The 10,402-nt window shown below is 41.9% G+C and overlaps 1 long non-coding RNA gene across 1 annotated transcript; it reads left to right on the top strand.

The window, feature by feature from the left end:
- The first annotated feature begins 4,920 nt into the window (after positions 1–4,920).
- LOC112425051 (uncharacterized) lies at positions 4,921–9,178 on the top strand. Its single transcript, XR_003016037.2, has 2 exons — positions 4,921–5,124; positions 8,974–9,178. It is a non-coding gene; the product is annotated as an uncharacterized lncRNA (long non-coding RNA).
- The last annotated feature ends 1,224 nt before the right edge of the window (positions 9,179–10,402 follow it).

Below are 10,402 nucleotides of genomic sequence, written 5' to 3' on the forward strand. Positions count from 1 at the left end.
AAAAACTTAATTATAACAGCTTTACTCTTCTCTTTTGCTGATTTTTTTTTAAAACTGGTTCCAAGGAGGAAAAGGATCTCATTGGAATTACGTAGTGAGACAGTTTACCTTGTTGAATAAAATTGCCAAAAGTTAGCAAGAGAAGAAACAAAGGATGTCAATAATGATCAAGCTCAATGATCAGCTTCAGAGTCATGGAGGGTTACTTGCAATCCCCCTATTGTTTTTTTAGACAAAGTGTTAAATTTTCTTTCAGTGTCTTGCAATGCATCTTGTACATTTTGCTAGTAGTTAAAAATTTAAGAGATCAGAATGCTATGGTTATTATACTGCTGGGTAAGATTTTTTGCCCTGTGAAGAGGTGCCTGCTTCACCTTCTGTCATGATTGTAAGTTTCCTGAGGCCTCCCCAGCCATGTGGAATTGTGAGTCAATTAAACCTCTTTCCTTTATAAATTACCCAGTCTTAGGGAAGTTCTTTATAGCAGTGTGAAAATGGACCAATACAGATGTTTTCATGATGACTTAGGAAAGCTTTTCATTAATGTGCCTATGCTATTGTCAGCATCCATGGTATCATCCTAGCCTTAATTTGTCTCCTATTGTGATGACTTCTCAGTGTCCTTTCCTGTCACTCATCTCTACATAACCCTTGGCTATTGGATTCCCTGAGGAGTCTTTTCTAAGCGCTCTTGTCCTCTCACCCCACATGCTTTCCTCCAAGGTCTCATGCGCTCCCATGCTTATGGTTTCTACAACTTTATCCTTAACCCAGACCTCTCTCTGGAGTACCAGGCTAGAATATCCAACTGTCTATTTCACATTTCCATTTAGAATGTTTCCAGGCAACTCAAATTTAACAATCCCAAACTTGATTCATTTTCTTCTCTTCTCCTTTCCCCTTCAAAAACTACTCTTTTTCCAGTTACTCTTGTTTCAGGGAATGGTAATCACCATTTTCCCACTTGTCAATCATCTGGGTGTCACCCTTGACATTCCCTCTCTTTCTTCTTGCAGCCAAACACCTCTGTTGTTGTCTTTGACTTCTAGACGGCTCTGCCATACATCCACTTGTTTTTGTTCCCACTGCCACAATCTTATTCCATGCTACCACTGCTTCTCTCCCAGATGACTTGCAATGGCCTAGTAATTAGACTCCTGGTGACCATTTTAACCCACTCCTTTCTGTAAAGGAGACCATGCAGAAGTAGAGTACTTTGTTTTTGAAAACTCAATTCTGATCATACATCTCCTGACCTCCGTGGCATATTAGTAGTGTGGGACACTCAGTAGTCCTGCCCCACCAAACTGTCCACCTCCGTCAAATGCTCTGCTTTTTGTTCACTTGGTGTAGCCATCAAGTCTTCCTTCAGTTTCCTGAACCTGCTATGTTGTCTTGCAGAAACATAGGTGTCCCTATTTATCACTTAACTACTGGGCATCCTTTACATCTTAAAGGTGACTTTCCTGATAGGACTTTTCTGAACTCCCTTTGTTTACTCTGTATAGCACTCTATATTGTCCCACTTGGTAGGAATTGTAATTATTTGTTTAGCCTCTTCTGTCAAGAGAGGACTATTTCTATCCCCAGAAAGTAGAACCAGGTCAATAGCAGATCATGTAGCAGTAGCTCAATACATCGGTGAAATGAATGAAAGAATAAATAAATGAAAGAATAAATAAATAAGTAATTATTTATCAATTATTAATAAATAAATAATAAATTATATTATCAATATTAATTATTAATTAATAAACAATTAATTATTAATAAATAAATAAGTAAATAAATAAAGAAAATTAGAAATATGGCTTGAGTTTTGGAAAAGACAGTGGAGCATCCTGCATTTAAATATAAGACCACCTGAATATCTATATATTTCTTCAGTTGAATGGGTGCCAAAATAAGAATTTCTATTTTAGGGCAAAAAAATTACTGCAAGTCAGTAAGGTCTGGTGGAATGAATTTGTCTAGTTGTCAGGAGACCTGGGTCCCATTGCCAATAACTAGCTGTGGTTGGTTAAGTCACAAAACTTTTTTTTAATGTTTGGTACCTGAAATTTAAAATGGAAATAAAATAGTTATCGCCTTAGTATTTGAAATAAACTTACAGTTATAACAGTACTTTATTTATTTATTTATTTATTTAGACAGTGCCTCGAGCTATTGCCCAGGCTGGAGTGCAGTGGCATGATCTTGGCTTACTGCAACCTCTGCCTTCTGGGTTCAAGCAGTTCTCCGTGCCTTAGCCTCCCGAGTAGCTGGGATTACAGGCTACTACCACCACACCAAGCTAATTTTTTTATTTTTAGTAGAGATGGGGTTTCTCCACGTTGGTCAGGCTGGTCTCGAACTCCCGACCTCAGGTGATCCGCCTGCCTCAGCCTCCCACAGTGCTGGGATTACAGGCCTGAGCCACTGTGCCTGGCCTGCTTCCCAGTTTTCAAGATGCATCTGATGTCCCTCACTTCATCTTGAAGCGTTTCCAGATTACTCTGGGAGTTCACATTGAACTTCCTTTTGGTGATATTTTAAGACACTTAAAATTCACCAAATTCTTCATTTAACTGATATATTTTGAGAACTAATTGTTCCTGTGCTAGTCTTACTTCTTCAAATAGATTCTAAGTTCCCTAAAGTGTGGAAATCTGGTTTATTATATTTCCATGTGCCCTCAGTATCTGACACATGTCGAGTTCAGAGTAGGTGCACAACCATTGGGGGGAGAAGTCTGGAAGGGATGGACATTTAGGAAGATGAAGGATCTGTAAAACCCTCTTGTCCATTCTCCTCTCTGCTGTTGTCCTTGTTTTCACCAGTTTTTATTTCATCAAATATCCCCGCTAGATGTAAAACTCTCTGCTTAGCTCTTTTAAATCCCATAAAACACTAAAGAGCAGATAAATTTAGCTCCTGGTAGAGGGTCTGCAAACGCAGATGTACAGCACGTGGGAAGATTTCCAGGCGCTTTAGCAGAAAGTACCACATATTGGGCATTAGCTTTGGAGGCTGATTATAAAAGTCATTTTCTCGTGGTAATTTTGTAATCTTACTCTCAGGTGAGCTGTGATCAATGCTGACAGACTGGTCCATGCACAACAACCACATCATGGTGCCTTTTTTCATCAATCATGATTTATGTATTTTTTTTGTGGGAGGGGCTTTGATTTTAAAAAAAAAGATTGAAAGAAAAGATAAAATGGGATCTCTGCTAGTTTGAGAAACAGATAAAAGAATACTTTCAAAAATTTATTCCAAGAGATTTTAAGAAGAAGACAAAAAGTTTTCTCTTTTCTTGTTGTAGAGATTCTAAACTCCTTTGGGAGGTTGAGGCGGGTGGATCACCTGAGGTCAGGAGTTTGAGACTAGCCTGACCAACATGGTGAAACCCCGTCTCTACTAAAATACAAAAAAATTAGCCGGGCCTGGTGGTGGGTGCCGGTAATCTCAGCTACTTGGGAGGCTGAGGCAGGAGAATCGCTTGAACCCAGGAGGCGGGAGTTGCAATGAGCCGTGATCATGCCATTGCACTCCAGCCTCGGCAACAAGAGAGAAGCTCTGTCTCAAAAAACAAAACAAAACAAAACAAAACAAACAAACAAAAAAGATTCTAAACTCACCAAGGCATTATCTTGAAGGCTGCTCTCATAAGACAGAATAATGCCCCGGGACACCTGTAAAGTGTGCGAGTGTGTGTGTGTGTGAATGTGTTTGTGTTCAAAGTGTTTTGGGGGAACAGAGCCTAGAATGGGGAAGTCTGGGAATAATAGAATCCAACTACCATGGCCGTTTGTTATTTCACTGTTGAGAAACCTTCTACCTGTAATAAGATGGTTATTAAAATTTCAATTAGAACTTTTCTGTGCACCTGAGGGCCAGGTCACCGAGTCTGCAGCTCAAGTATGTAGTTCCCATATAAATGACTTTAATTAAAAATAATAATGATAGTGCTATTTTCAATTTCTGAAATCTTGATTGTGTTTTCATTTCTACGATCTCATTTTGACTTTCATCCTCTTAACAAGCCCATGAAGCAAATGGGCAAGAATTACTACCTTCAGCAACCACAATCCATTCTATTTGTAAAAATTTTCCCTTGGTGATCTACTTCGTAGTGTATCATGAATTCCATCTCCTCTTTTCCATGCCTGCCTAGAAATATCAAGAATACATGTAAACTACACATCTTTTTAATGACACTGTATTATATTTGAAAGTGCAATTAACACAAAAGAATATACTTTACATTCATCAAGCATACCTGGAGGTCTCTCTTGGCAGACTGGGGGGCAAAGGATGTGCTCTGAGGTTGCCTGTCATTCACCTATGAAACTTAAGGGGCCTTCTTGAGATCTGACTCAAGGTGACGTTTTGTCCCTGTCCACATAAAAAGATGCTAAAATTGCTTTTGCTAAAGGAGAAAAGAGTAATCTCGCATAGGGCACCTAATTATATCAATATGATGACTGTGGACTGTATATGCACGCTGAGAATTCCTACGGAGCCCACGTATACAAACCCACTCATCACCACCCAGGAGACGTCAGGGTGTGAACTGGTTTAAGGAGCAGTCGTCCTGTTATTGTAACCTACTCTGAATGTGCCCCCTTGGGTTCTCTCCCAAGCACACTCTGAACATCTGGTCATGGACACATCGCCCTGCCTCGGGCACCATGTGTTCTGCTCTCTGGATGCAGGAAGTAAACCGTCTCTGAGTACCTGCTGTGTCTCTGGCACTGCCAATTAGTGTCCTGGGTGCTTGTGCTGTGATGGAAGAGGGATGTAGAAGCCACGGGTAGGGCCTGTATCAGTGGCTGCTCAGTCACCTTCTGTTGATTCCTGATGGCTGAGCAACAGTCCCTTGCTGGCCCATCTAGAGGTCGAGGAGTCCTTCATGTGTTTCCTTTAACTCCAAGCCCTTCTCTCTTTATCCTTTTCCTGGGCTGTACAGAGACTCACTACCCTTTTATCCTCTACAGGCCTTTCTGTTTACTTAGCTCTACAACCGCCTCATCTCACTGTATTCTTGTAGCATAACTCTGGGGCTCTTCCCCTTTTAGTTAAGAAAGAAGCAAGATCTGGAGAGAATAACATGCTAAATTATGGAACTGGGGCTTTACACAGGTCTGTCTAAGGTCAAAATGGATGCTTTTAACCCTAGCCCCCCAAAGATTATTTTTCTTTTAAGAAGATTGCCTCTTATGTATGGCAAGGGGGAGAGAGTTATAGATAAGCGAGGAACATGGTGGAGAGTCAGAACATAATTACTTTTGTTTGGTTGGTTTTTTTTTTTTTGGTTGGAAGGAATTCAAATGTTTTTGTTCCAGAGAGTGACCTGAGAACAGAGGCCTGCTGTCAACTAGAATGCTGAGTGAGGAAGTCTGGAAAGACCTAATAATCCTTATCTTGGGTAGTTAGACATAAACTACAGGAACTGTGGGTTCTGCAATTCTCAACTTATGGATGGCTTGCTTTGCTTGTTGGTGGGCAGGGGAGAGTGCATTGATTTGCAAAGTGAGTGGTAAAGTACATTAATTTTAAGTCTATTCACATGTTGTCTAACTAGTGTCTACAAGATTAGCAGGAAGAACCCTAAGAAATGTAGTGTGTAAGTTTAAGGAGTGTCAACAAAATGGTCTTAAGGAAAAGACACCAGACGAACCCAGCACTGTACTCAGCTAGGACTCAGTTGTTTGTGCCCAGAGGGGTGAGAAGCACCTTTTACTCCAGTTTCTATTTGCCTGAGTTTTAATTTTTTTTTGCAGAAACAAATAGAAGGACAGATTGGGGCTTCACGAGTAGGATGACAGCTATATTTTTATGAGGTTTTATTAAAAATTAGTGTCAACATTTCAGTAGCTCTAAGTTTCACCTGCTTGATGGCGGCACTAAAGGGAGCCCCTCAAAGCTTCCTCTGCTATTCCAGGCATTCCAGGGTGGCCTTGCAGGACAGCAAGGAGGAAATCTGCTCCTGGACTATGATTTCAACCTCACCTGCTGTCCACTGCCTGTACTGAAGAAGGCATCATCATGAGATATTGCTTTCACAGCCTCTGAGAGAATAGGACCGCCACGTACTACCACAGGCTTGATGGCTTAAAACAACGGAAGTGCATTCCCTTATGGTTCTGGAGGCCAGAAGTCCTAAAACAAGGTGTCTGCAGGGCCGCACTCCCTCTGAGGGCTCTAGGGGAGAATCTTTCCTTGCCACCTTCAGCTTCTGATGGCTCCTGGTGTTTCTTGCTTGTGGTAGCATCACTCCAGTCTCTCGTCTTCATCTTCAGCATCTCTCTAATCTCTGTCTTCATCTTCATTTGGCCTTCTTCCTTCCTGTGTCTAAAATCTCCTTATCCTTTCTCTTGTAAGGACACCAGTCATTGGATTTAGGGTGCAACTGAAATCCAGGATAATCTCATTCTAAGATCCTCAACTATATCTGTGAAGACCTACAAAAGACCTGTTTTCATACGGTCACACGCATGTGTATTGGAGGTTAAAAACAGGACATATCTTTAAAAATTACTGATATTTAATTTTTGTGTGTACTTAGTATGTGTATATATTTATGGGGTATATGAGATATTTTGATACAGGTATGCAACATGTAACAATCACATCCGGGTAAATAGGGTATCCATTGTCTCAAGCATTTGTCCTTTCTTGTTACAGACAATCCAATTATACTTAGTTATTTTCAAATGTACATTGTTGACTGTAGTCACCCTGTGGTACTATCAAATACTAGATCTTATTTGTTCTATCTAATTATATTTTTATACCCATTAACCATCCCCACACCTTACACTAGCTACCCTTGTCAGTCTCTGGTAACCATCGTTCTACTCTCTATCTCTATGAGCTCAATTTTAAAAAAAATTTTTAGCTGCCACAAATAAGTGAGAACATTTGAAGTTTGCCTTTCTACGCCTAGCTTATTTCATTTAACATAATGACCTCCAGTTCCATCTATGTTGTTACAAGTGATAGGATCTCATTTTTTTTTTTTTAATGGCTGAATAGTATCCCATTGGGTATATGCACTGCATTTTCTTTATCCATTTATCTGTTGATGAACACTTACATTGCTTTGGGTATATCTTTAGAGAAGACACGATTCATCCCATTGTAGGGACAAAGGCGACTGGAGAAAAAAGAAATAAGAGAATAAGTAAGGGTATGCAAGGGGCGGGGGCACTTGTGTCCTGCCCTCTTTCTAGAGTATGTCAGAGTCAATTCTCAACCCTAGTAAGGGAGTAGGTTAAGTCAGAAGCCGAAGGACTTGGGAATCCAGGCATGAGCAGAGCAACTTCAGGGCTTAAGTGGAAAAGGTGACCGAGACCATGATCCTAGTATTATTGAGGCGGCTTGTGACCTTGGGGTGGCTACCATGTGGTACCCAGAGTTGTAGTGGAGAGATCCACGACCCCTATTCTCTCAGAGGGTCCGAAAGCCACGGAGCAATATCTCATCAAGGTGCCTTCCTCGGTACAGGCAGTGGGCAGCAGGTGAGGTTGAAATCCAGGAGCAGATTTCCTCCCTGCTGTCCTGCAAGGCCACCCTGGAATGCCTGGAATTGCAGAGGAGGCTCTGAGAGGCTTCCTTTAGCACTGCCATCAAGCAAGTGGGAACTTAGAGCTACTGAAATTGAGATACTAGTTTTAATAAAAGCATATCTGTTCTCCTACACTGCAGAAGCCTGGGAGGATCTGCTTGTAAAGGTACAGGAAAGATTAAAAGCACATCTGCATCATGTGCGCAGAAGCATGCACTGGGTTGCTCTGGTTGTGAGCTTGAAGCTTCATTTTGCCTCGTTTGGAAAATCAGGAGGAAACAGCCTCTGAAGCCGGTGGTGAGAGTTGGGCTAAACAATCGTCAGGAGCCCTGGGAGAATGTGGATGGTGGGGGAATTTGAGGAATTGATTGGAGGAAGAGAAAAAAATAGTAAAAAAAAAAAAAAAAAGAAAGAAAAGTAGAAAATAATTTTAGAAATAACAATATTCCATGGTCTTTTCTAATGTTCTACTGAGCAAAAATTCCTGCAAACTAATACGCTAGTGAATTGACTGGGACATAGGGAGCACATTGCAAAGGAAACACTGGGGTCTGCATTCCTTGGGCTGGTACCAATCAGGAAAAAATGAAGAAAGAGCCGCAGTGGCTAATCAGCTTGGTCTATGGGGGTCTTTCCTCAAGGGCTGCCGTGGATGGGTGATGACTGAGGGAAAACCTTTCTGAACTGGGGACACATTCCCCCGGAGGTGCTCAGTACTCTCCCTGAAGGCTGGTCTCCTCCAACCCCACCCTATCTGCACCCTTAGGTGTATTCTTTATTCTTTTTTTCAAGCAGGAAAGAGACACATAAACAATTGACTTGTTAAGTTGGAAAAACAGGAAACACCGGCGTTCTCTCTCTCTCTGTCTTTCTCTCTCTTTTTTAATGCTTTCACTTTTAGAACAGATAAACAAAAGATCCATGGGCCCAAAGAGAGGGTGCTAGTGGGGTTCAGAAAAATGTTTCCCCGTGGGGGAGGAGTGAAATTGACTTGGTTCCTTGTCAACGACCTCCTGTCCATACCCGAGGCAAAAAAGTCAGCACACACGCATGGCTGATGTGGGGAGCCACAGGGCCCCTGGAGAGAGATTCCGGCTCAGGGTTACTGTTTCTGCTTCTCTCCTGTGGCAGCTGGGAATTCAGGAATTGCTTTTTAAATGGTGGAGGATGTTGTTAGGTTCAAGCAAATGTCTCTGGGAATACATGAGCCCATTTACTGGAGGCCCGCAGGGGGCAGCAGAGAGCAGGCCGCAGGCAGGGCAGCCTGGGCAGCTGACGCCATGGCATCCCCTATCCCTCTTCCAGATGGTGGGAGCCCGGGCGCTCTTCAAAGAAAACAATGAAGAGCACAGAACAGGGGTCACTACAGCGGACTAGAGAAGTTTGCATAGACCTGTGACCCCTCTGTCCAAACTTTGTAGCTGCCTCTGCTGTTTTCTGGAAGCTCTGAGAAGGTGGTGCCTACAGTTCAGAACTCCAAAAGCACCCAACACATTGTTATCACAATAATTTATAGCCAGGATGCCTCCTCCACCTGAGAGTGAGCTGCCTTAGTCCTCAGGTTTATGTCTCCAGCCCCAAACACAATTCCAGGCACAAAAGAAGTGCTCAATAAATACTTGTGAATGAAAAACTTGGCAGCCCATTTTAGGTTCTACAGTATCTCTCCAACATTCATGATCAGAAGTCCGTTCAAATATTCAGAGTATGACATGGGTAAGTTGGATGAAATGAATAAAAATGACCAACCCAGATAGCCTGAGAAAAAGTAGAATCAGACCTGAGTATTTTATCACAGCAAGGGAGCTGGGCAGAGTTTATCATATTCTGGCCCTTAATATACTACCAAGCAAAGAAGACTTTAGTAGGGTAAATGGGGAGAGGTTACAGTAATAATAATTCATATAATCGGTAAAATTCTTCCCATTTTACATAGGAGGCACATGATACCTCCTATTGATAAAGGATCAGCCCCAAAGCCACCAATCCCATCTTTCCTTATGGAGAGGGGCCGAAGATGCTGTCATGGTGAATGGAATGATATTGACCCATTATAGATTTTACCATATGAAGAGAGATCACAGGCAAAGATAATGAAAGACTTGTGGCAAGAAGCCACAAGGCATCTATTGGGTTCACTTCTCAGGTCACTCTATGCAGACGGACAGTCATGCTGGGGAGAGAATGGAAGTAGGTTGCTTAAAATGTTCTGTGTGTCCAGGATAACCTTTGCTTGGCATCCTATCTTTGCCACATTATCCATTTTAAATTTTCATTTTATTATCAGTATTTCTCCTATGAAAACACGTTCTTTGGCTCTTCATTATGCATAAAAAAGGTGGCTCTTAGGTTTTTAAATTTTTTTATTTTTATGTTTGAGATGGAGGCTTGCTCTGTCGCCCAGGCTGGGGTGCAGTGGCACGATCTCGGCTCACTGCAACCTCTGCCTCCTGAGTTCAAGCAATTCTCCTTCCTCAGCCTCCTGAGTAGCCGGGATTACAGGTGCATAGCTAATTTTTGTATTTTTAGTAGAAATGGGGTTTTACCGTGTTGGCCAGGCTGGTCTCGATCTCCTGACCTTGTGATCCGCCCACCTCAGCCTCCCAAAGTGCTGGGATTGGCTCTAAGTTTTAAACTTTTCTTATTTCCCTATCTCTCTGTGAAAAGATCCTACTGACACAGAAATATTTTCGGTCACACTTGTCATTTGCAGCCTCCTTCACCCCCTCGCACGTATCTGCCTCATTAGTTCACATTTCTTTTGAGGATTCAGCTTGAGATGATCTTTTCCTTCCTCGCCTAGCACCCATTCATTTTTCCCTGATGACTATTATTATTTGTTTAACCTAG

This window comes from Macaca nemestrina, chromosome 4 (assembly GCF_043159975.1).
Source record: "Macaca nemestrina isolate mMacNem1 chromosome 4, mMacNem.hap1, whole genome shotgun sequence".
In the NCBI taxonomy this organism is placed as follows: domain Eukaryota; kingdom Metazoa; phylum Chordata; class Mammalia; order Primates; family Cercopithecidae; genus Macaca; species Macaca nemestrina.